The following is a 27,443-nucleotide window of genomic DNA, read 5'->3' as shown; positions in this document are numbered from 1 at the left end:
GGTAGTGTTCTTTTAAAAATAGTTAGACATTTGCTAAATTTCAGATCCCAAAACCCATGAAATAATTCAAGTTACGAGTATGGCTAGAAGAAATTCAGATGTTGTAAATAACATGACCTAAATACAAACTTGGGTAGTCACCAGGCGGGTTGTAAAATCGCCGAAAGATTCTCCCTGTTGGCGTTGGTGACTCCAGTTGTAGGTTTAGGGATTTGAGAATACATTTACATTTTAGGTTTAGGTTTAGGTTTTACATTTTAGGTTTAGGTTTAAGTTTAGGTTTAGGTTAAGGTTATAGGTTTAGGTTTAGGTTAGGTTATAGGTTAAGGTTTAGGGAATTGAGTTTAGGTTATGGGTTATAGGTTAAGGTTTAGGCTATAGGTTAAGGTTTAGGAAATTAAGTTTAGGTTATGGGTTATAGGTTAAGGTTTAGGCTATGGGTTATAGGTTAAGGTTTAGGAAATTGGGTTCGGGTTCGGGATCGGGTTTATGTTTGGATTTTCAAGTTTAGGTTTAGGTTTAGGTTAGGGAGTTGAGATTAGGATTAGGTGCAGGTTTAGGTTTAGGGATTTGAGAATACATTTAGGTTTTAGGTTTAGGTTTAGGTTTTAGGTTTTAGGTTAAGGTTATAGGTTTAGGTTTAGGTTTAGGTTAGAGGTTAAGGTTTTAGGTCATAGGTTTTGGTTTTGGTTAAGGTTATAGTTATAAGTTAAGGTTTAGGTTTAGGTTTAGGTTAACATTTAGGTTTAGGTTATAAGCTATAGGTTTAAGGAATTGAGAATAGGTTAAGGTTTAGGTTTAGGAAATCGGGTTCAGGTTCGGGATCGGGTTTAGGTTTGGGTTTTCAAGTTTAGGTTTAGGTTTAGGTTTAGGTTAGAGAGTTAAGATTAGGATTAGATGTAGGTTTAGTTTTAGGGATTTGAGAATACATTTAGGTTTTAGGTTTAGGTTTAGGTTTTAGGTTTTAGGTTAAGGTTATAGGTTTAGGTTAAGGTTTAGGTTAAGGTTGAGGTTTAGGTTATAGGTTAAGGTTTTAGGTCATAGGTTTTGGTTTAGGTTAAGGTTATAGGTTTAGGTTAAGGTTTAGGTTTAGGTTTAGGTTATAAGATATAGGTTTAGGGAATTAAGAATAGGTTTAGGTTTAGGTTTAGGAAATCAGGTTCGGGTTCGGGATCGGGTTTATGTTTGGGTTTTCAAGTTTAGGTATAGGTTTAGGTTAGGGAGTTGAGATTAGGATTAGGTGTAGGTTTAAGTTTAGGGATTTGAGAATACATTTAGGTTTTAGGTTTAGGTTTAGGTTTTAGGTTATAGGTTAAGGTTATAGGCTTAGGTTAAGGTTAAGGTCGAGGTTTAGGTTAAGGTTGAGGTTTAGGTTTTAGGTCATAGGTTTTGGTTTAGGTTAAGGTTATAGGTTTAGGTTAAGGTTTAGGTTTAGGTTATAAGCTATAGGTTTAGGGAATTGAGAATAGGTTAAGGTTTAGGTTTAGGAAATCGGGTTCGGGTTCAGGATCGGGTTTATGTTTGAGTTTTCAAGTTTAGATATGGGTTTAGGTTAGGGAGTTGAGATTAGGATTAGGTGTAGGTTTAGGTTTAGGTTTAGGGATTTGAGAATAGATTTAGATTTTAGGTTATAGGTTAAGATTATAGGTTTAGGTTTAGGTTTAGGTTATAGGTTAAGGTTTTAGGTCATAGGTTTTGGTTTAGGTTAAGGTTATAGGTATAGGTTAAGGTTTAGGTTTAGGTTTAGGTTAAGGTTGAGGTTTAGGTTATAAGCTATAGGTTTAGGGAATTGAGATTAGGTTAAGGTTTAGGTTTAGAAAATTGGGTTCGGGTTCGGGATCGAGGCTATGTTTGGGTTTTTAAGTTTAGGTTTATGTTTAGGTTAGGGAGTTGAGATTAGGATTAGGTGTAGGTTTAGGTTTAGGGATTTGAGAATACATTTAGGTTTTAGGTTTAGGTTTAGGTTTAGGTTTTAGGTTATAGGTTAGGGTTTAGGTTTTAGGTTTAGGCTAAGGTTAGGTTATAGGTTATAAGTTTAGGTTATAGGTTATAGGTTAAGGTTTTTGGTCACAGGTTTAGGTTTAGGTTTAGGTTAAGGTTTAGGTTTAGGTTATAAGCTATAGGTTTAGGGAATTGAGAATATATAGGTTAAGGTTTAGGTTTAAGAAATCGGGTTTAGGTTCGGGATCGGGTTTAGGTTTGGATTTTCAAGTTTAGGTTTAGGTTTAGGTTAGAGAGTTGAGATTAGGATTAGGTGTAGGTTTAGGTTTAGGGATTTGAGAGTATATTTAGGTTTTGGGTTTAGGTTTAGATTTATGTTATAGGTTAAGGTTTAGGTTTTAGGTTTAGGGTAAGGTTAGGTTATAGGTTATAAGTTTAGGTTATAGGTTATAGGTTAAGGTTTTAGGTCATAGTTTTTGGTTTAGGTTAAGGTTATAGGTTTATGTTAAGGTTTAGATTTAGGTTTAGGTTATGGTTTAGGTTTAGATTATAAGCTATAGGTTTAGGGAATTGAGAATAGGCTAAGGTTTAGGTTTAGGAAATTGGGTTCAGGTTCGGGATCGGGTTTGGGTTTGGGTTTTCAAGTTTAGGTTTAGGTTTAGGTTAGGGAGTTGAGATTAGGATTAAGTGTAGGTTTATGTTTAGGGATTTGAGAATACATTTAGGTTTTAGGTTTACTTTATAGGTTAAGGTTTAGGTTATAGGTTTAGGCTAAGGTTAGGTTATAGGTTATAAGTTTAGGTTAGAGGCTATAGGTTAAGGTTTTGGGTCATAGGTTTAGGTTTAGGTTTAGGTTAAGGTTTAGGTTTAGGTTATAAGCTTTAGGGTTATAGGAATTGAGAATATGTTAAGGTTTTGGTTTAGGAAATCGGGTTCGGGTTCAGGATCGGGTTTAGGTTTGGGTTTTCAAGTTTAGGTTTAGGTTTAGGTTTAGGTTAGGGAGTTGAGATTAGGATTAGGTGTAGGTTTAGGGAATTAAGTTTAGGTTATAGGTTATAGGTATAGGTTTTAGGTTATAGGTTAATTTTAGGTTTAGGTTATAAGTTTTGGGATTTGAGAATAAGTTTAGGTTAAGGTTAGAAGTTTAGGTTAAGGTTATAAGTATAGGTTTAGGTTATAGGTTATAGGTTAAGGTTATAGGTTAAGGTTATAAGTTTAGGTTAAGGTTATAAGTTAAGGTTTAGGTTTAGGTTATAAGTATAGGTTTTGGAATTTGAGAGTAGGTTTAGGTTAAGGTTAGAAGTTTAGGTTTAGGTTATATGTATAGGTTAAGGTTAATGTTTTAGGTTATAGGTTTAGCTTATAAGTATAGGTTTAAGTTATAAGTATAGGTTCAGGTAAGGTTATAGGTAAAGGTTTAGGGAATTGAGTTTAGGTTATAGGTTCATTTTATAGGTTATAGGTTATAGGTTATAGGTTTAGGTTATAAGTTTTGGGATTTGAGAATAGGTTTAGGTTATAAGTATAGGTTTAGGTTTGGTTGTAGGTTAAAGTTTAGGGAATTGAGTTTAGGTTATAGGTTATAGGTTTAGGTTGTAGTTATAGGTTTTGGGATTTGAGAATAGGTTTAGGTTATAAGATAAGGGTGTGGTTCCTGCAAATAGAGATATAAACATGGCCTGCTCCAATTGGCCAGGCCCTTCCAATGCTGTCTATAGGAAATGGACAATTCATCATGGTCATAACAGCGGTTCCCATCTTCCAGGGAACCCCACTCATCCGGATAGCTCCGACACACATCCGGGTCTACCCCATTAATGGCGACCAAATACATAAACACAGCCTGTCCAAATGGTCAGGCCACTCCAATGCTATCCATAGGAAATAGACAGCTTCATTATGGTCATAACAGCAGTTCCCACCTTCCAGGGACCCCCGCTCAATATTCGGATAGCACCAACACACATCCGAGTTTGCTCCATCAATTTTTACGGAATTATGCATGTCCTGTTCATGAGCATGCCTAATATTGCCAATGCATGGGATTCAGCACAAATACCTTTTCATGATTCAAAGAAGGGAACTCGATGGTTTTCCTTACCTTCCATTGTATGCTTCTAAGTGCAGATGGCCCCTGAAACACACATACATCCTGGGAATCGCTTCTCAAAACCGCAGACTATTTTGTTTTGAAACTCCATCATCTCACCTGAAAACCTGTCACATAATGAATAACTGTAACCACAATGATAACTATTGTGAATGCACTATAATGAACAAATTATTGTGAATGCAAGCCATTAAAGTTCATCCTTTCAGGCTCTGTTTGGTTGCCACTTCAAAGTGATTTCATCTCATTTAGTTAACAGTATTATGTATTAGAGATCATAGTTTAGTTTATGTAAATTATGGGTTATCAAGAGTTTTTTATCCTTATGGAAATCTCTAATACACAATTAACGTTAGGATGCCTTGGGTTGCACCAATTAAAATTTTATGATATTTCACCATGAATTAGTCCAGTTTGGCAAAATTTTTCATGAAATTTGGTGCAACCAAATACACCCTTACATAAAATGAGATGGACTCATTTTTAAGTAGCAGCCAAACAGGGCCTTATCCATTAAAACTAGCATTGGATATGGCAGCTTTTTTTTTCTTTGGCCTGAAATTCCACCGATTGGATTATCTTAAACACTCAATCAATTGCCTACATTTTGGTCATTATCCATGCTACATAGAAAATGTCTATTTCACAATCGTTATCACCATAAACATCTCATTTCAGTAATGCTACATGAGGAATACCAAATATAGCACTGGTTTTAGAAGAGAAATATAAAGAACAGTTAATCTGAGTCTTCATGGAGATAAACAAGATCTCGAGCGATCCCTACAATGATCTTGTTTCGTCTTTCCCAATTAAGTTCTAGGCATTTGATTGGATCAAATAGAAAGGAGTCGAGGCTGGTGTTGTGAACATATTCATAGACAAGCATCTTCTGTTCTCCTTCCATGCAACAGCCCGACAACCTTATAAGGTTCCTGTGCTGAAGCTTAACAACCAACACTACTTCATTTCTAAGCTCTTCCACTCCTTACACTGACGTCCTCGCCAGCCTTTCACTGCTATTTCCTGACCATCCAATAGCTTCCCTTGTAAAGGGGACCGAAGCCACCTTCACCAAGCATGGCATATGACAGCTAAAGCAAGCAAAACGTAGCAAAGAAGACAAATGTTTGGAAGGACCATCGAGTGCTTATGAAGGTTGTCCATAACAGAACATTTAAAAAAATATATATATAATCATTCATTCATTCAATTACCACCTGCATGATCATTCATTCATTCATTCAATTACCACCTGCATAATCATTCATTCATTCATTCAATTACAATCATTCATTCATTCAATTGCCTAGGTCACTACCAAATGCAGGAATTAATACCGAACTGCAGGTTATTTACTAATACCAGTAGTGTAGATGACTGGCCACATCATGAATGGACATGTCTGATGGTTAAACCAAGAGTACTTTCATACCTGATCCTTGCGAACTGATGAAGCTCTTGGAGCATCCTTCACATACTCCTCCATGGCTGTGAGAAATGTGCTGGGGCTGCATTATTAACAAGTAAATGGCCCAATGTCTTGAATTGATCAGAGATAAGCTGATGACAAGTGTCGTTAAAGTCTTGGTAAGAAGTGTTTCAGAATAAAAAGAAAGAAATAGCTATTCTAAGAGGCATCACTATAAAATTAAAACATGCTCAATCTTGACGAACTTTTCTCCACCCCCAAGATCAAGGCTTTTACATATTTCATAAAACTCAGATAACCATTCAGCCTGCAGCACATAACTAGCTTAAGACATGCCGAACAGGCAAAAAATTCCTCCCAACTTAAATCAGCAGGTAGTGAATGATCAAGGACATAAGGATAGTTTGGATATGGAGAATAAGTAGCTACTGCCCTGCTTTCCAGTATATTTCAAGGGCTTTGATAGCGTGATGTCGTTGCATCTCAAGAACAGAGGATAGTCTATGTACATGAGAGAGAGAGAGAGAGAGAGGCATACAAATGAAGACTATTAGTGTTTCTTCAGATGAGTAGAATGACATGACTTTTGGGCCAACTCATCTCTATGTTGGGCCCCCCATGATGATAGATGATGTATATTTCACACAGATTTCATATTCATTGTTCAATTTAGTTCATGTTCAGTATTACAGTTTTAGGTTCGTGAGGTGTTTAATGAATCCAATTCACTAAATTCACTTCACCATTACCCTATTCAATTTGTTGTATTGATTTTCTATGTTTTCATACTCAATTCATCATTTTTTGAATCTGATTTTAACAAACTGCACTAGATCTCATTACATGTCTTGATTTCAAGTCATCTTGAGTCCAACCTTTGACCCTTCTTATGAAATGAAGCCATGTGAGCATGGGTAACCTGACATGACGAACTTTGGAGTTTTTAGCATGGGTAATCTGCCAATTCGATTTGCTCAATCTAGTACAAATGGCAAACTGTTTGCATGGAACTATTCATGGTAAATTTGCCAATCTACTGCAAGTATATAAAGAAATTCTTACATTTAAATAAATGCCACGGTGTTTTGCCCAAAACCTCATGCATCTCAAGGTCATGCAGAAATTCTGGGTCAAATGCAAACAAAAACAATCATGGATTACAAGTTTAAAGGCACAAAGCTGCTTGTGCAGGGATGTCAAGAGGAAATGTCACAACCTGAATATTTGGGACCAACAGCAAAATTCGATATGTAACTCTACACCCATTGAGACTACAGAAAGTTTGTTCATCAGTGTTCTGAAGTATCTGTTAACTCTCTATATCAAATTCAGCTCATTCAGATTTTGTTCCCTCATCATGTGAAGTTCTGTGTTGACTCACACTTTGTAGCTGTATCGAGTTTGAAGTATATTTCATCCCTATCATAATGATGGATTTGGGATATCGTGCAAACTAGCAAGTACCAGAGAGCTTCACATTCTCAAGGTGATGTTAAATAGTATATACCCAACCATTGTGCTTCATACTTTGAACTTAAGCAGCGAAAAACAAATTAAAAAGAAAAGATAACCAGCTAAAAAATTTGTGTAAGAAGAACAGAACAAGTAAACAAATTAAAATTTTAGAATCCCTAGGAATAATGATGAGTAAAATGATATTACTACCCAGAAATTTAAGAATCTCCATAAATAATAACAAGTGAGTAAAATGATATTGTTATTCGAAATTAACATTCGCGCAAATTAGAGGAGACCAAAATAAGTGCTGCATTGAAATGAATGACAACCTACCTCATCAAGCAAAAGAAGAGTACCATCAGGTCCCTTTCCAAATGCTAATGGCAACATCAATATTCATGTCCTGTGATAAAGAAAAGAATCCATGTGCTACTCTAAGGTTTCCAAGAAGAGAACTGTTCCCTGCAACCTTCTCATTCATTAATTTGTAGACAAGTCATTCTATTCATTACCCAATGGCCTAACTTAGATGGCAGTGTGAAGGTCTAATGCAGTAGCATTACCAAAGATGAAGCAAACATGGTTTTAAATTCAACTCATTTAGATTTTGTTCGTTCATCATGGTTTTTCTTCCTCTCTACTACAAAGAAATGGGAAGAATATGAAGGAGATGGGCCTTAAATGATGAATCTGAAAAACCCAAGATCTAAAGCATCTCAGGCTTTTTTTTTTTTTTTCTTCTGTTCAGCTGAGAAAATAAAATAAAATACAAAACTAAAGTAAATAGTTATTTATAAAATATGTAAGGAATGTGGGTTTTGAAATTAAAACTAGCATACAGTCCTAATTCAGCAAACGAGTCCCCACTAATCAGAGGTCAGGATCATTCAGCCAAATTGATGATCTTGTATCATTAATCTTCATTGCATCTATTGGTAATATCTCATTAGGTAACTTAACGTTTAACCTGCTCTTGTCTCTGCTCATGGGTCTTAAAAGATGCACAGTTTTTTTTTTTTTTTTTGCTCCATTTCATTAATGCTGGGAGGGCAAAAAGAAACTGCACTAGCCATGATCTAGCCCCTGAGGTTCTATTGTTAAGAGCTAAGTCTCATGAAGTCATAAATTGAGTTTGCATTGAATAATCAATCATTCTTCCATTCGAATTAAATAAATTAACAATTAAAGAAGATCTTATCGAAAGCCATGAAATAAATGAATGAAAATCTCAAATTTTCAGATCCAATCGCCATGCACCTAAACATAGAAGAATTGTTCTGCATGTATGACCCACATCAATTCATAATAATGTAACTATTGACCATATTTAACATAAGATAACATGAAGCTAAATAATCCAAGATAAAAAATGAATAATGAAATAAATGCTATGTGAGCCACACGAAACAACAGTAACTAGGAACTTCCTACAAATGGTTTTGCAATATCTTGACCTTTTGTGCAAAATGCACACATCTATTGTACTCAAAAGTACTACTGATTTGTGCTTGATTTTATACTTATGATCCAACACACAGGTATAGCCCACTTTATGAGTAGACTTGCCTGATTTGTGCCACATGATCTTCATTGTTGGGGGGCTAGTATAATATCCTGATCTAATAGCCTACCATTTTATCTATGAAAGCTTAGTTTTTGAATCTTCCTTGAAAATGGTGAAACTTACAAGCATGGAGGACAAACTGCTACATTGCTGTCTAATTGGAGAGCTCAGACTAAGGTTGATTACTCAGCAGGCAAAGCTACAGCAAGAAAATTTCCCAGCCAAAAATTCATATTCATGTTAGATACTCACTGGTGATTGGATACATGTTGCCAAAAGAAAATGTTTGAATCTACCAAGCCTAACTATGTCCCACCAAATCAGATTATGTGCACGAATTGGAAATAGTCAGAATTTCTTATTAGTTAGGACTTAGCAGCTCCAAACCAACAAGCAAATTCTGATGAATACAAGAGCGTGGAATTCACTTTCAGTTTGCTCAGTTTGTTCGTTTGTTGCAAATGGGGTAAGCTGGAACTGTCTCTCACATGGAATTATTGTTTCAAAAAGGCAAAAGACATTACATAGTTTCTCAATGAAACATACACTTGGAACTTTCTCTCACCTGGAATTGTTGTTTCTTACAGTTTTAGCATTACCAAATGCCTCTAGAACTGGATTTAACTGCAGTCACATCAGTTAGCACAAGCATTTCAGATAGATTCAGAAGTTACTGTTACAAAGAAAATCGATGAAAATAAAGGAGGACAACCCAAATGAGAAGGACAGAAGAAAATAAATTGAGCAGCAATGTTAGTGCGTTCATCTTACTTCCAGAACTTGTTGTTCAACTGTCTGTCCTTCAGTTCCAACACACCCACCTAAATAGGCAAGATATCGCATAAGCATTTTGGTCGTCTCAGTTTTACCAGCTCCGCTTTCACCACTCACAAGAATGGAGTTGCTTTTTCCCTCATTAATCATTGCCCTGTTTCCAAAAATTCATTTTTGTAAATACACTCATATTTACTTACATCAATATGTGATAGCAATCTGCTGTGAAGGAGTACTGAAAGCACATGTTTTAGATATAATAAAATACTAAGTCAATGTTGACCTACTGATGTAGGGTATGATACTTTACCTGGTTGAAATGTTGTTGCAGCTTCTCATTCGTGAAATTAATACAGAACTAGATGTTGATCCTAGGATTTTGAAATGTTGTTGCAGCTTCTCAACATTGACCAGGAGTGCCAAACAGACACGGGATCTTGATCCTGGGATGTTGCAATCCCATGGATCTTAAGACGATCCACTGACATCACCATCATTTCCTTTAAATCCCATCCAATCCACCCTAATCCCGTCAAAATTTCTTGGGACGTGTTTGGTTCAAGGGATTAAAAGGGATTGGAAGGTTTAATCATGGGATTGGCCGGGCGTCCCAAACAGACCGAAAATAGCAATCCCGGGATATAGCAACCCCATAGATCTTGCACCAATCCACTGACGCAGCTATCATTACCTTAAAATGCGTGCAATCCTCTCTAATTTCATCAAAATCCATCCAATCTACCTGGCCAAACAGGCCCTAATGGTGGGCGTTCAATCACCACAGTTTCCTATGGTGTGGTCCACCTGAGATTTAGCCCTAAAATGAGCTGGAAAAAATGAATGGCCCGCAAACACATATTATGGTGGAGACCACAAAGCATTTTTAGGGCCCGTTTGGCTAGGCGGATTAAGTGGGATTGGGAGGGATGGGATGGTAAAATCCTGGAATATGCCAAATGAGCCAAACAGACCCGATGAACTTGTCCTGAGATATAGCAAACCCATGGATCTTAAACCAATCCATTGACATCACCATCATTACCTTAAAATTGATCTCATCCTTCCTAATCCCGTTCAATCATGCCTAAGGCGTGTTTGGTTGGATGGATTGAAAGGGATTGGAAGGTAAAATCCTGAGATAAGCTAGGCATGCTAAACAGACTCGATGAACTTGTCCCGGGATATAGCAATCCCATGGATCTTAAACCAATCCACAGACACCACCATCATTACCTTAAAATCCATCCCATCCCTCCTAATCCCATGGGATCCGTCCGGCCAAATAAGCCCTTAGATTTCAGAAATAGAGAGAGGGGAATGCGGATTAAAGGATTGAAAGATTGAGCATAGGGATTGAAGGATTGAGCATCCGAACGCAACAGATTTGAGAAACAGATAAAGAGAGAGAAAGAGAGAAAATATCCGTGCTCCTTCTTCTTCTCCTTCTTGCAGTGAAAGGGGTTTTTGAAAACAAAGAGAGGGGAATGCGCGCGGCCATGAGACAGGGAGAGAGGGTGAGGGAGAGAGGGAAATCGAGAGAGGGCAAGGGAAAGAGAGAGACTGAGTGCGAGAGAGAGAGAGATGGAGAGATGGTCTGCGCGGGAGAAAATGGAGGACAGGGGAGGGTTTTGTTTTTGAGGGGGTTTGGATTTTAAAGGGGTGCATGATGGACGGCTCCTTGGGGACGTTGGGTTTTAGGACCGTGGGTTCCACTGTGATGTATTTCATATATCCACTCCGTCAATTAATTTTAAATTATTACTTTAAGTGTTGATACAAAAAATGAGTTAGATCAAATCTGTAAGGAGACCACACAACATATTAACAGGAGAAATTTAATTTTTATTATTTCTTGTGGTGTGGTCCACTTAGATATTTAATCTACATAATTTTTGGGCTCATGCACTAAAATTATATATCAGAATTATTAGACAACTTAAATCAAACACATATGTTCCAATGGACCCCATGGATCCCCTTAAGCACCATCTAGTTTAGGTGAGGAGGTACGCATTAGCTACAGATCACTTAGGTTTTAGCTACGAATTAAATCCGTAGCTATTTTGCTATGGATTTAATCCATAGCTAAAAGCTTTCAAAGTCCATAGGCTTTGCTCGATTTTTTGGTAGTGAAATTAAATCAAGTTGGGTTAGCTCTATTTGATTTTGATTCCAAGAAGTGGAATATCACAATTCCTCTTTGAAATCAGATTGGAACGCAGAAACAAAATCAAATATAAAAAGCTAACAAAAGAGAATATTAAATATGTACAATCTATCTTAAGATTATTACAAACTTATCTCTTAGAGTGGTGCCTTGACTTTAATTAAATTGGATATCAAACTCTGAAAATTGTGCTCTATTTATAGTTGTAGAAATCGCATGTACGACTGGTCCTGTGGACACTGCGACTGGTCGTAGGACCAACAACATTTTGAAATTTTGAGAGCGATCGGATAAAACCGTTCCATGATTGGTCGTAGGCATTTCACGACCAGGGGTAAGTCCTTCACGACTGGTCGTGAGAAACCAGAATTTGTTGCTGGAGTTTGAGTCGAAGTTGCTGGACTGGTCTTGAACGAGTCGGCACTGTTCACACCACCGGTCGAGTTGACTCCAGGACTGGTCGTGGCTGAACCAAAAAATTCTAAAATTTGTAACAACTTAGGACTGGTCTTGAAATTTCTTGGACTAGTCAAGCCAGTTCTAGGACTAGTCGAACAAGGTTCAGGACTAGTCTTAGAATAGTCCAAATACATATAAAGTGATTCAATTTGAATTATGTATACAAAATGACCTACCCTAAGGTCAATCTAAGGTCTTTTATACCTGAGACATGATGTATGAACATTGAACATTCTTTTCTTCAGATGATTAATGATCTTTGAAGTTCATGAAGCTTGAGATCTTTGGAACCTTGAACTTGTCGTTCTTGAGTTGTACTTTACCTTGAGTCTTGAATAAGATCTCGTCTTTCGATGTAGCTTTAAAACACTGAAGCTTACAAAAGAGAACAATGTACTTGATCTTGTAGTTCTTGAAGTATATCTTAGTTCTTGACTTGAAGTAGTCCTTGTACACAAGATGCAGTGCCTTGAATATATATATCAGTGTGCTACACAAGACACAAATTAAGGTTTTGGCACCACAAAATTTGACAATCAAAGGAGCAAATAACCATAACACTTACACCGAGTCCGAATGACTTAGCATTTTTCTGACATAGACCCTTAACGTTTATGCCTTTGAGAATTCTCAAGGCTGATAGGCTTTGTTCCTTCCTGTAGGACGTGCCACCTAGAAGGGCGACCTGAGTGAATCTTGCTCCACCACCTGCGACTCCTGCTCTACCACCTGTTACTCTTGCTCCACCAGTGGGTATTTCTGCTTTCCAGCTTGAGGATGCCACTCCTCTACTTGAGACCGGTGTGGATCCGACCGTACCTGTGAGTACCGCCTAGCTGCAGCAGATACTTCAAGCGATGACCGTTATTCTTCAGGGACAGAGCAGGCGTCCCACTGTTACGCTAGTTGAGGCTGATTAAGAGCGTGCGATCGCCCTTCTTAAGGACTTCAGACAGCATGATCACTCGCGTTTCCAGGGTAAGCCAGACCCTACTATAGCAGAGATATGGTGCTCCGAGGTGGAGAAGATATTCGACACCATGAGATGTATAACTCAGTAGCGAGTCCCGTTAGCTGTATTTCTTCTCCTGGGTGAGACTCAGCATTGGTGGGAATCTGTCCCTCGAGTAGTAGCGGCCGATTTTGAGTGGACCTGGGAAGACTTTGTAGACCGGTTTGACCTAAAGTTCTTTCCCAAGCATGTGCATCAGCAGTGCGCATTAGAGTTTGAGACTCTTATCCAGGGGGACATGACTGTGTCCCAATATGAGGCACATTTTGTCGCGCTATCGAGATTCGTGATGTATCTTGTTGATGATGAAGGGCGGAAGGCTCGCCATTTTGAGAACGGTTTTCTTTATGCCCTCAAGAGCCGTGTGATCGGATACATGCTTCTGACGTGCAGAGGGCCCAGATCTACGAGTCAGATTGGGCTGGTTTGCAGAGGGCCCGTGACCAGAGAGGAGATCAGAAGAGGAAGGTGCCCTCTGGTGGTTCTCAGCAGCAATAACATCATCCATAGCCATGATGCACGACCCGTCTAGCATTCCAAGCACCAGTGACACCCCTAGCACAACCTTTGGGACCGTTTACAGGTACTTGCTTTAGTGTGGTAGGACAAGACATCGTAGGTACGAGTGTCCCCATCTGTAATAGTAGCAGCCGAGGACACAGTATCAGCCTCTGCGACAACCCCCACAGTAGCAGCAGCGACTGCAACACCAGCCTCTGGGACCTCCCCCACAGCAGCAGAGGCAACAGATCAGGCCAGCACTTTGGCAGCAGTAATAGTAGAGACCTCAGAGGGGACCTGCACCTCCCCAACAGGGCCAGGGCAGATTTTGTGTAGCCCAGCAGGACCCTCAGTCATCAAGAGGAGTCATCGAAGGTACTCTCCCTATTTCTGCATGCATTGCACATGTATTGTTTGACTCTGGTGCATCGAATTCTTTTGTGGCTGAGGATTTCTGCCAATCGACCGGTTTGCCGATGGAGTTTGCCCATGAGGGTTTGTTAGTATCAACGCCGTTAGAGAAGACTGCAGTATTAGACCAATTTTGCTCATCTTACCCTGTTCTGATTGGAGATATCTTTTTGCCTGCTGATCTGTTCGTATTGCCGATGTTCGAGTTTGATGTCATCCTGGGCATGGATTTGCCCGTCGAGTACCATGCCATATTGGACTGTTTCACAAGGACAGTCACGTTTTGTATACACGGCGTGCCAATGTTCTAGTTTGTTGCCGAGCTTAGAGGAGAGCAGCTTTCTTACCTATTGTCGTGTGCCGTTGAGGAGTCAGTTGCTTTGAGTATCGACCAGCTGCCGGTCATTTGTGGATTTATCGATGTGTTCCAGGAGATTCTGGGGTTACCGCCTCATCGGCACACTGAGTTTTAGATTGATCTTATGCACGATACCGCGATCCAACGAAGCACTTCTGGTGGGCCTATAACCACGAAAGGTTGGACTTAAGCTCATTAACCATGGATCTAGGTCAGGTTGAGTTTTCATACCGACCGGCTCTTCAGATTAGCTGTGGCGGACCACACACAATTCAACGGTCACGGGATCTCGATCAGGTCCACAAGCACTAGGATATGCCTGGGCTACCTTCCCTGATCAGAGGGTGAAATTGGGTCAGAATCCAACGGTCAGATGCTTAAAATCGTCGCGCAAGCGACACGACTCAGATTTCATAAAAACTTATTAAATTCCAACCGTTCCCACACTCTTCACTCCGAGCTCAAACAAATCGACCCAGAACATCACATGGACTTGATTTTCGAGGTGATGGTCAAGCCCAACTCGGTGACCGCAACAGCCTAAGATCATCGCTATCGGACTTTCGACGCGCGGTCCAGGTTCGATCCAAATCTTCCAAAAATTCTCCAGAACAACTGGATTTAGCGATGGATCCCAGATTTCAGAGTAACGTAGCCCTAACTAATCTACAAGTTTTGAGTCATGCAAATCGAATTTAAAGTGATTGGTGCGAATTTCACAAGCAATCGAGTATAGCGCTAATTACCCCAAAAACAACTACTTAAGGAAAGATTAGCACAAAAATTTCCAAGGTCGTTACATCAAATTTGAAACTTTTAATTAGGTTCAAAGCATATTTGGTTTGAGAAATAAAAATACCATCAAGTTGTTGTTTTACTTGCAACCCTAGGAAATAATTCAATTCCCCAACCATGCTCATTTCGAACTTAGATTTCATTAAATCTACAAACTCAACAATCTTGTTAATATAGGTAGATCCATAAATAATATCATCAATATAGATCTGTACTATTAAGATTTGATCATTATGTTTCTTAACAAAAAGAGTCTTTTTAACACTTCCTATTAAAAAATTATGACTTAGTAGAAACTTAGTCAATTTTTCATACCATGCCCTGGGAGCTTATTTCAAACCATAGAGAGACTTTTTTAAGCGATAGACATGATCAGTATTGTTAGGGTCTTCCAAACCCGTTAATTGTTCAACATAAACTTCTTCATGCAGATTGCCATTTAAGAAGACACTCTTTACATCCATTTGATAAATTTTAAATTTTCTAAAGTAAGCAATGGATATAAATAGTCTGATTGATTCAAGATAAGCTACTGGGGCAAAGGTTTCATCATAATCGATGCCTTCAATTTGAGTGTACCCTTGTACAACTAGTCTAGCCTTGTTTCGAATTATATTACCAAGTTCATCAGACTTATTTTTAAAAATTCACTTAGTTCCGATAATATGTTTATCTTTAGGTCTAGGAACTAGGTACCAAACATCATTCCTTACAAATTGATTAAGCTCTTCTTGCGTAACAACTATCCAGTTTTTGTCAGTAAGAGCTTCTTTTATGTTAGCCGGTTCTATCTGGGATGTAAAGCACATATAATTACATATATCTTCTAGTTGTCTACGAGTGCGCACACCAGTGAGAGGGTTTCCAAAATTTGAGTGGTTAGATGATCTTTAATAGTCCTCAGTTCAGAGTTAGTTTGATTTGATGAAGTATTTGGTTTGTCAATTAAAAGAACTTCATCATTATCAAAACTTAAGGTAGGTGTATTTAAGTGATCCTCAATGACCACATTAATGGACTCTTAAATAACACCAGTCCTCTTATTTAGTACTCGATAAGCTCGACTGTTCAAAGAATACCCTAAAAAGATCCCTTCATCACTTTTAGTGTCAAACTTGCCCGAATTTTCACGGTCACATAAAATATAGCACTTGCTGCCAAAAACTCGAAAGTATTTGACAGTAGGCTTCTTATCGAACCACATTTCATAAACAGTTTTATTATTTGTTTTACTTGTATAAACCCGATTGATTATATAGCATGCAGTATTTACGGCTTCAGCCCAAAGATTTTTAGGGAGCTTCATATTATTCAACATTACATTTACCATTTCTTGAAGCACTCTATTTTTTCTTTCAATAATTCCATTTTGTTGTGGTGTTTTCGGTGCAGAGATTTCATGTGATATTCCCTAATTGCAACAGAATTTCTCAAAACTGTTATTCTCGAATTCTGATCCATGATCACTACGGATCTTACAGACTTGAGAACTCTTTTCCATTTGGATTCGTTTGAGAACTCTCTTTACTTCATCAAGGGTTTCTAATTTATCCCTTAAGAAGGCTACCCAGGTAAATCTGGTATAGTCATCCACGATTACTAGTATATATTTTTTGCCACCTCGACTCTCCATCCTGGTTGGTCCTATAAGATCCATATGAAGAAGCTCGAGCGGTTTTGATGTGGCATTGGCGTTCACTTTTTATGAGTGTTCCTAGTTTGCTTGCCAATCTGGCGTTTGTCACATATTTTGTTTACTTTTTGTAATTTATGTAGACCTCTTATCAGTTCTCTTTTGCTCAATCTATATAAATTGTGGTAGTGTACATGTCCAAGGTGTTTATGCCATAACTCAGTCTCAATGGTATGGACCATGTAACACAATTGACTAGATGAGCTAGAATTACTAACAATATAGCAATTTTTAGAAGTTCTACGACTAGTTAATATTACAAAACCCTTTTTGTTTAAAATTTCACACCCTAGGTTAGAAAATTTTACACTGTGGTTTTTATCACATATTTGAGAAATGCTTAACAAGTTATGTGTTAAACCTTCTACATATAAAACATTCTCAAATAAAGGAAGGTTAGAAAGTTGAACTGTACCTTGGCTAATAATCCTACAATTGCTACCATCACTAAATGTGACTGAACCATCAGTCATGTCTTTAAGATCAGTGAATAGACCTTTATCACTAGTCATATGCCTTGAGCATCTACTAAGTACCACTTTGAATGACTTGTAGCTTTGAAAGCCGTGTGGGTAACCAAACAAGTAACTTTAGGAAGCCATTTCATAACTGTTTTGGGTTTAGGAGTATACTTGGTCTTCTTATGTTTGTAGTTGTTGTAAGAATGACCCACTAAGTTAGATTTTAAGAGCTCCTTAAGTAAATCAACTATTTTCTCAGCTAAAGGGTTTCGGTTCTGATTTTTATAGTTGATATAGTTACTTTTAGGTTTAAAAGATTGATTTAGAAAACTTTTGATTAGAATTTTTCTCTTTTGAGTTTGAGGATTCTCCTTTTACAAACTTAGGAGGAGTATTCATCTGTTTATGAGGAATATTTTTATCGTAGCCCAAACCAGATTGGTCGCCACATTTTCTTGATCCAGATAAAAAATTTTCTAACTTTGGATCACCTTGGGCATACCTCCATGTGTCCTTTAAACTCAAAAGTGAAGAGACTTCAAGTTTAGGTTTTTCATTTTTAGATTTAAGATTTTCAATAAGGGAGGTTTTGAAACCTAAATCGCATTTGCATTTTTCAAAATAATCTGAAATATGTGATTTTTCTAAAATAAGAGAATCAAAATTTTCTTTAAGCTTGGAAATTTTTTCTTTTTGAAGCTTTAATTTAACAACAATTTTACAACTTTCCTTGTAAATGCCATTATAAGCATCTTGAAGATCTTCTTCATTATCATGATCACTGTTTAGATTTTCTTCACTAGTTAGATCATCGGAGTTTAACTTTATTGCCTGACTCGGTTTCAGAATCTTCTGATTCAGAAGAAGCTTTAGAACCGGAAGATTCATCCCAAGTAGCCAACATACTTTTCTTTTTGAGTTTGTCCTTTTTAGGACACTTGTTTACCAAATGCCCATATTCTTGGCAGTTGTAACATTGAATGTCTTTTAATGATTTTCAAGTTTTAGATTTATATCTTTTCTTATCACTAGCTTTTTGAAAATCAACCCTCTTTTTACTTTTAAAAATTTTGTAAAATTTTTTCACTAGAAGGGCCATATCATCTTCTGAGTTTTCTAAATCAGAACTGCTATTATTTTCTTGAAAAATATTTTTAGAAGATTTAAGAGCGATAGATTTACCTTTAGGAGCTTTAAAGTTTAACTCATAGGTTTGTAAAGAGCCAATTAGTTCTTCTACCCTCATATTATTCGTATCACGAAGTTCCTGGATCACAGTTACCTTAGAATTAAACTGTTCAGGAAGTGAGCATAGTATCTTTGCACACACTTTACTTTCTGAGATTTTATCACCAAGACCCCACATAGAGTTCACAATGTCATTTAATCTAGTATAGAAGTCCATGAACATTTCATTTTCCTCCATATGTATTTTCTCAAATTTGGTTGTGAGGATTTGGACTTTAGATTTCTTGACAATTGATGTTCCCTCGTGTGTCATTTCTAAAATATCCAAAGCTTACTTTGCAGTATCACAGGATATAATTCTTTTGAATTCATATAGTGATAGTGCACAAGCGATTGCATTTAGTGCTTTTGCATTGGCATTACTTTCATTTTTCTGAAGAGTTGTCTAAGAAAAATAAGGTGAGATTTTCATAGATTTGGATCCATCGATACCAGTTACTTCAATAGTAGGAGGTGTCTATTCAGTCACTATGGCTTGCTACATGCTCTCATCCATGGATTTTAAGAAAATTCTCATCTTGGCTTTCCAATAGGCATAATTGGAGCCATCAAATGGTGGAGGCCTAGTGACTGAAAGGCTATCAAAATTTGACATCTTATAAATAGCTTAGATCAATTAGCTCAGGAATTAAATCCAAAAAAGTAACAATTAGAACGAGCTATTAGGCTCTGATACCACTTAAAAAGGCCAAGCTATATGTCCTAGAGGGGGGTGAATAAGACAATGCCAAATTTAAAACTTTAACAGCGGAATATAAATGAATAAAGGAAAGATAATACTTTAAACAAATCACAGTAAAGAAATGTAAAGCAACCTCAAAATTGTAGTCTTGAGAGGTTGATACAAATGTTGTTCTAAGGACAACCTTACACCACAAAAACTAAGGGTTTATGGCAGCACAACCTTACTAGAACGATTTGAGTATCAATATCTCAAACTGAAGAGGAATAAAAAAGTAAATAACAAGAATGGAAGTCTAAACTATTACAACATTCCCCACAATGCTTGAAATGTAAATATTACAACATTCACATCTACACATACATCCTACAAACTTGAATGATAAAAGATATAGAAAATAAACTACAGATCCACAATACACAAAGAATTATAGTGGTTCACCTGTGTGTACACCAACTGTTAAATAACAGCCACACAGCTTGCTACTCCACTCCTAATATCCTCACATAGTGGATATTAGCGTTCACTATGAAAATAGGTTTTTCTCAGGTTCACCTAAAACCCTCACAATTGTGTCTTTCTAGTGGGCTTACACAATTCAAAAACCCCACACTCTGAGTTTTTTGGCTCTCCTCAGATAACCAACACTTAAAGATTTTTTTGGCTTAATCTCAAAGAAACCAAAAACATAGAAGATTTACACAAATGTAAAATACCTGGATTTCTCCTTTTGTTGTAGCCCGAAAGAACCAAATTGGAGTAGAAGTTCGAATATAGAAGTTCAATGTTCAATACTCACTTTGAAATGGTTCTAGGTTCTAATTGATTTTAAACACTACTAGAAAAATGGGCAAAGGCTACGGATTTAATCCGTAGCCATAGACCTTTAGCTACAGTTTAAATCCATAGCACGTCTGTGGCACGACCGTCGTCGTAGGTCCCGAAACAATAGGTCTAAAACTTATGGCTACGGATCTAATCCGTAGCAATAGGTTAAAATAGCTACGAATATAATCCGTAGCAAATTTCTCTATAGCCAAAAAAACCTACAGCTACGGATATTATTGGTCGCTAAAAGTAGTGTTGGATCCGTAGCAATATCCCAAATTTTATAACAGTTACGGTTATATCTGTAGCTATAGCCTACATTAAAAAAAAATTATAATCATTCATTCATTCATTCAATTAACACCTGCATAATCATTCATTCATTTAATTACCACCTTCATAATCATTCATTCATTTAATTACAATCATTCATTCATTCAATTACCACCTGCATAATCATTCATTCATTCAATTACAATCATTCATACATACAATTATTACATGCATAATCATTCATTCATTCAATTACAATCACATATGAGCTGCCTCAGATTGAAGCAATTACTAATGGTGAAGAGTTACAAGACCGTTCAGTAATGGTAAACCAAGAACCATTCTCTGGCCTCATATGAGCTGCTTCAGATTGAAGCAAGGCAAGAGAAACACTTTCATTTCAGTTGTGGATGACTTCCATGGCCAGCTGGTGAGCAATCTTGTTCTGCAACTTTGCAAGTTCATCCATGGCTTCATACGTGTTTTTGTCAGCAAAAAGCTTTAGATTAAATCGTGCTGGTGCCTTTGTTATGCCCTCCCACTTCTCAACTGTCTCTTTCAGTTTGTCAAAGCCCTGCATAGGACAGGAAGAAACTTAATGTATGCTTACTTTGCCAGTATAGAACCGTTCGGATTTTCTATTAGTTGCCCCAAGAATGATATATAGATGAAAATGGGGCAAAACCAAGCATTAAGACACTGCTGATATAGAAATTTTCTGTGGTAGTGTTCTTTTAAAAATGGTTAGACATTTGCTAAATTTCAGATCCCAAAACCCATGAAATAATTCAAGTTACAAGTATGGCTAGAAGATATTCAGATGTTGTAAATAACATGACCTAAATACAAACTTGGGTAGTCACCAGGCGGGTTGTAAAATCGCCGAAAGATTCTCCCTGTTGGCGTTTGTGACTCCAGTTGTAGGTTTAGGGATTTGAGAATACATTTGCATTTTAAGTTTAGGTTTAGGTTTTACATTTTAGGTTTAGGTTTAAGTTTAGGTTTAGGTTTAGGTTTAGGTTATAGGTTTAGGTTTAGGTTAGGTTATAGGTTAAGGTTTAGGGAATTGAGTTTAGGTTATGGGTTATAGGTTAAGGTTTAGGCTATAGGTTAAGGTTTAGGGAATTGAGTTTATGTTATGGGTTATAGGTTAAGGTTTAGGCTATGGGTTATAGGTTAAGGTTTAGGAAATTGGGTTCAGGTTCGGGATCGGGTTTATGTTTGGATTTTCAAGTTTAGGTTTAGGTTTAGGTTAGGGAGTTGAGATTAGGATTAGGTGCAGGTTTAGGTTTAGGGACTTGAGAATACATTTAGGTTTTAGGTTTAGGTTTAGGTTTTAGGTTTTAGGTTAAGGTTATAGGTTTAGGTTAAGGTTTACGTTTAGGTTTAGGTTTAGGTTATAGGTTAAGGTTTTAGGTCATAGGTTTTAGTTTAGGTTAAGGTTATAGGTATAAGTTAAGGTTTAGGTTTAGGTTTAGGTTGACGTTTAGGTTTAGGTTATAAGCTATAGGTTTAGGGAATTGAGAATAGGTTAGGGTTTAGGTTTAGGAAATCGAGTTCAGGTTCGGGATCGGGTTTAGGTTTGGGTTTTCAAGTTTAGGTTTAGGTTTAGGTTAGAGAGTTGAGATTAGGATTAGATGTAGGTTTAGTTTTAGGGATTTGAGAATACATTTAGGTTTTAGGTTTAGGTTTAGGTTTTAGGTTTTAGGTTAAGGTTATAGGTTTAGGTTAAGGTTTAGGTTAAGGTTGAGGTTTAGGTTATAGGTTAAGGTTTTAGGTCATAGGTTTTGGTTTAGGTTAAGGTTATAGGTTTAGGTTAAGGTTTAGGTTTAGGTTTAGGTTATAAGATATAGGTTTAGGGAATTAAGAATAGGTTTAGGTTTAGGTTTAGGAAATCGGGTTCGGGTTCGGGATCGGGTTTATGTTTGGGTTTTCAAGTTTAGGTATAGGTTTAGGTTAGGGAGTTGAGATTAGGATTAGGTGTAGGTTTAAGTTTAGGGATTTGAGAATACATTTAGGTTTTAGGTTTAGGTTTAGGTTTTAGGTTATAGGTTAAGGTTATAGGCTTAGGTTAAGGTTAAGGTCGAGGTTTAGGTTAAGGTTGAGGTTTAGGTTTTAGGTCATAGGTTTTGGTTTAGGTTAAGGTTATAGGTTTAGGTTAAGGTTTAGGTTTAGGTTATAAGCTATAGGTTTAGGGAATTGAGAATTGTCACGCCCCAAACTCGGGAACCGGGCTCACAAAATTCCCGATCGCCGAATCTGGCGCCGACAGCCTCCGTAGAACCCCATTCTCGGCTCCCAGCGCCCATTCGCCAGGTTCCGATCCTGGGATGCTACAAGGAGGATTTTTAACATCCGTTTGATTCGTAATAAGCATAACCAAAGGCATAACCCACAAACAACAACCAAAAACTCCATCACATTTCCACTATAATCAAAAACTTTACAAGTACAATGAGCATAAGGGAAATACAATGAATATAGACCAAAACTCCAAAAGAAGATCAGCCACGCGTCCAAGCCTCAGCGCTGCTGCGATCCAACGTCACCTGCACGCAACGGTCGTGCATAAGCTTATAGAAAGCTTAGAGGGTGGTGAAAGTGTATGCTCAAGGTGATAATGTAGTCATGCAGTATCAGAGTAATGCGGAACATGCTGATGAATGCTAAGAGTCCCATTAGCCGTACCAAGGCCATGCGGTGCAAAGAATGATGTCGGCCATACCAAGGCCATGCAATGCAAGTCAAGCATACAAATCCTCAACTAAGTCCACATGTCAATACGGCTCAAATCGGGAATATCACCGGGTCTAGTACACTCCAAGCCGATTGCCGCCCCATCGCACGCAATAAGGTGAGTGGAAAAGACCTCACTATCCGCCGCCAATATCGGGCCCGCCAATAGCGGACTCATTCCTCGAGCTGGTCAAACTCACCTAGCATTGCCCCTACTCTCGGGCGGGTAAGGCCGCACCCCCTTCCAACCGACCACGACATGGTGGAAAGCGCAACCGTCTGGTAATCGGCAATCGGCGCTCATGCATCCACTCGGCCTAGACGTTGGAGCAACCTCCTCGGTACCATAAGGGTTTAGGGACTTTCACCCGTGGATATCTATCGCACCCCATGTAGAACAAGATTTCCAGGTATCCAATCCCGCCAACCACGATGCGTCTTGAGGCTATGGCCCCGATGTCGCTAGGGCGTACACAATATCACACAATGTAAATGCATGAATCACACTATCCATACAATCCCGCGCGTATCGTGCGCTCATGTAGGGCAACACCGTCTATCCCTAAACAATCTGCCCAAAGGCATATGCTATGATCAGTCATTTCTCATATCAAGCATACGTATGATGCATATGATCATGAATCATGAAATTAAACATGCTATATAGGATGGATGATGTACATAACGAAGGTGGGCCTAGACGGCCTACACATAACACGCACGAGCCTAACAATGGGCCTTAGGGAATGTCATAATGCGGACATTTAACCACACTATACTTGCAATGTGGACGTCAAACCACCATTGCTCCCAAGGCATAGCCCTGACGTAAACATCATTACATAAATCATGCTGGGATCGTACATTGCAATGGACCTTAGGCACGTCCCATTGGGCCTTAAATACGTCAAATGGGCCATATCATATGGGCCTTGTATTCATCAAGTGGGCCACATCATTGGGCCGCACCAATGGGCCTTATGTGCATTGCAATGGACTATAAACTCTGGGCTTCAGAACGTATCAGTGAGCCTAACCTTATGGGCCTTACATGTGTCAAATGGGCCTCGACAGTTGGGCCCCCTATATGCATCAAATGGGCCTACTCACATGGGCCTTATATGTATCAAATGGGCCTCGCCAATTGGGCCCCATATGTGCATCAAATGGACCTAAACCCATTGGCCCCAAACACTTATTAATGGGCCATAACCCATGGGCCCCTAATACATCTATGGGCCTCGACCCATGGGCCTTACATCTACATCAGGGTGGGCCTCAATCACAGGCCACAACAACTAAGGTGGGCCTCTAAACATGATATAATATATATGATATTATATATAATATGATATTATATATATATCTAAATATATATATATATAATATTATATATAATATGATATTATATATATCTATATATATATATATATATATATATATATATATATAAATATATATATATATATATATATATATATATACACACACACACATACACCACACACGCACGCACCCACCCATACACGCACGCACACACACACAGTGGGCTCCACCGTCCAGGCGGACGGTGGAGATAAAACACTTGCATCACTGTGGGCTCCATGTGGGGCCCACCATAATGTTTATATGTCATCCAAACCCTTAATAAGGTCAAGCAGCCCTAGATGAAGGGTGATAAAAAGTTTCACCTTGATCCAAGACTTCTGTGGGCCCAAAAAGGGTTTCAAAGGTAAATGTTCAATCCCACGGTTTCATACGGTGTGGGCCACCTGCGTCTTGGATCAAGCTGATTTTTGGGGTGGGCCCACGTCAGGTAGGGGCCCACCATATGAACGGTTTAGATAGCATATAATCATCAAGGTGGGGCCCACGGCTACAGCCGTGAGAAGCTGTCCAGTCGCCCGCTCGCCCGAGCGCAGGCAGCGCCTGACACAGCAGCAATAGCTGCTGTGATCCCTTTTTTTTTTTTTATTTCTATTTTATTGAGGATTTTACTGGTGGGGTCCATATCCAAGCCATCCACTCCATCCAATGGCCTTCCATGGCCCTAGACAAGTTAAACGAGCCCAATATTGGACCTGTTTCGGTGCATAAAAACAATAGGGAAGGTTTTAATGGTAAAGACCACCATTTGCTACGGTATGGCCCGCCTGAAAGTCTGATGGATCCCATCTTTCAGGTCAACGGCTAAAAAGAGCTAGGGAAGGGAATGGATGGTGTGGATTTAATACATGCATCAAGGTGAAGCCTACACAAGTGGGCCATCCCCAAACCAAGTAAATTCCCCTTTTTTTTGTTGTTTTCATGGAACGTCCAGCGTCCCTGGACGCTGGACTCTGCACTATTATAGAGGTGGGCCTTGCTTAGGTGGGCCACCTCATGGAGGATGGTGTGTATACTACACACAAGGTGGGCCCCACTCGTAGGTGAGTTGGATGGAATACATGCCCTATGGTGGGGTCCATTCAAGTGAGCCACATAACCTCATTAACATAAAAATAAAAATAAAAATAAAAATAAAACAATTAAAAATAAAAAGGGAGAGAGATAGAGAGTGAGACCGTGTGATGGAGGGACCCCGGCACTATGGGCCCTCCCTTGCACTAAATCATACATTAAGTGGGTCCCATTACAAGTGGGTCCATGGAATTGAAATCCAACGGTGGAGATCCCTTCTCCACTAAAATAAATGGTCTAGATGACCCTAAACATGGAAGGAAATAAACATCATGATGGGGTCCATGGAGAATGGCCCCATCATGGAATGATCATGATGATCCAAGTGGGCCATCGGCCACATCTTAGGGTCCAGAGAAATCCAACCATTAATCGGTTGGCCTCACTTGGTCCATCTTAAAAATATGAAAATCTACCCTATTAAGACACCCACCACTTGATCTTCTTGCTCCCTTGGCTTCCTTGGCTCCTTGGGCTACCCTTTGATGGTGGAAGATGAGAAATGGATGGTTGAGATGAGAGATGAAGGGGTGGGAAAGGTGGACCTCACAAATAAAATTTCTCACCATGGGAAGACCATACGTATGGGACTTGCTATGGGAGAGTTTGAATGAGAGAGAGACTTGTAAGGGAGAGAGAGAGAGAGAAGGAGATGGGTGATGGAGTGATGGGGGATGGTTTGGGTTGAAAATGGTAAAAAGAGGTATGGTTGTTGTTGAAATTTGGAAAAGAGGAGTGGTGAGGTGGAAAGAATGGTGGACTTTTGTAAAAGGTGGTGATGGGTTGATGTACTTGAGGTATGGGGTGCTTTGATGGTTGATTGATGGGACTAATAGTAGAGATTCCCTCGAAATCCGCAACGCGCGGTGTTTCTTCGGAATAGACGCTGATCGGCATCTTCTTGCCTGGGTATCGGTTCAATGCGCAAGTCACGGCGTTGGAACCGCGGCGACGACGCGGTCGCTCTGATATAACTTTCAGACTAAGCCGACGTCGGTGCGCGGGACCTGGCTTAGGATCGTGCGCAAATACCGAATACGGTGCGAAGGTTGCCGAAATTTGACCGGAAGGACCGCGGAAGCTAACGGAACAGTACGGATTAGGACACGGGTCTTACAAGAATAGGTTAAGGTTTAGGTTTAGAAAATCGGGTACGGGTTCAGGATCGGGTTTATGTTTGGGTTTTCAAGTTTAGGTATGGGTTTAGGTTAGGGAGTTGAGATTAGGATTAGGTGTAGGTTTAGGTTTAGGTTTAGGGATTTGAGAATACATTTAGGTTATAGGTTATAGGTTAAGATTATAGGTTTAGGTTATAGGTTAAGGTTTTAGGTCATAGGTTTTGGTTTAGGTTAAGGTTATAGGTATAGGTTAAGGTTTAGGTTTAGGTTTAGGTTAAGGTTTAGGTTTAGATTATAAGCTATAGGTTTAGGGAATTGAGATTAGGTTAAGGTTTAGGTTTAGAAAATTGGGTTCGGGTTCGGGATCGAGGCTATGTTTGGGTTTTTAAGTTTAGGTTTATGTTTAGGTTAGGGAGTTGAGATTAGGATTAGGTGTAGGTTTAGGTTTAGGGATTTGAGAATACATTTAGGTTTTAGGTTTAGGTTTAGGTTTAGGTTTTAGGTTATAGGTTAGGGTTTAGGTTTTAGGTTTAGGCTAAGGTTAGGTTATAGGTTATAAGTTTAGGTTATAGGTTATAGGTTAAGGTTTTTGGTCACAGGTTTAGGTTTAGGTTTAGGTTAAGGTTTAGGTTTAGGTTATAAGCTATAGGTTTAGGGAATTGAGAATATATAGGTTAAGGTTTAGGTTTAGGAAATCGGGTTCAGGTTCGGGATCGGGTTTAGGTTTGGGTTTCCAAGTTTAGGTTTAGGTTTAGGTTAGGGAGTTGAGATTAGGATTAGGTGTAGGTTTAGGTTTAGGGATTTGCGAATACGTTTAGGTTTTAGGTTTAGGTTTGCATTTAGGTTATAGGTTAAGGTTTAGGTTATAGGTTTAGACTAAGGTTAGGTTATAGGTTATAAGTTTAGGTTAGAGGCTATAGGTTAAGGTTTTGGGTCATAGGTTTAGGTTTAGGTTTAGGTTA

At 38.6% G+C, this 27,443-nt stretch overlaps 1 long non-coding RNA gene across 1 annotated transcript; it reads left to right on the top strand.

The window, feature by feature from the left end:
- Positions 1 to 276: 276 nt before the first annotated feature.
- LOC131256210 (uncharacterized) lies at positions 277 to 27,443 on the top strand. The gene is made up of 4 exons (XR_009176660.1): positions 277 to 304; positions 2,395 to 2,451; positions 2,763 to 2,800; positions 27,395 to 27,443. It is a non-coding gene; the product is annotated as an uncharacterized LOC131256210 (long non-coding RNA).

Source organism: Magnolia sinica, chromosome 9 (genome assembly GCF_029962835.1).
Source record: "Magnolia sinica isolate HGM2019 chromosome 9, MsV1, whole genome shotgun sequence".
NCBI classification, from domain to species: Eukaryota; Viridiplantae; Streptophyta; class Magnoliopsida; order Magnoliales; family Magnoliaceae; genus Magnolia; species Magnolia sinica.
Note: the sequence above shows the minus strand (reverse complement) of the source record. Positions and strands in the feature narration are given on the sequence as shown.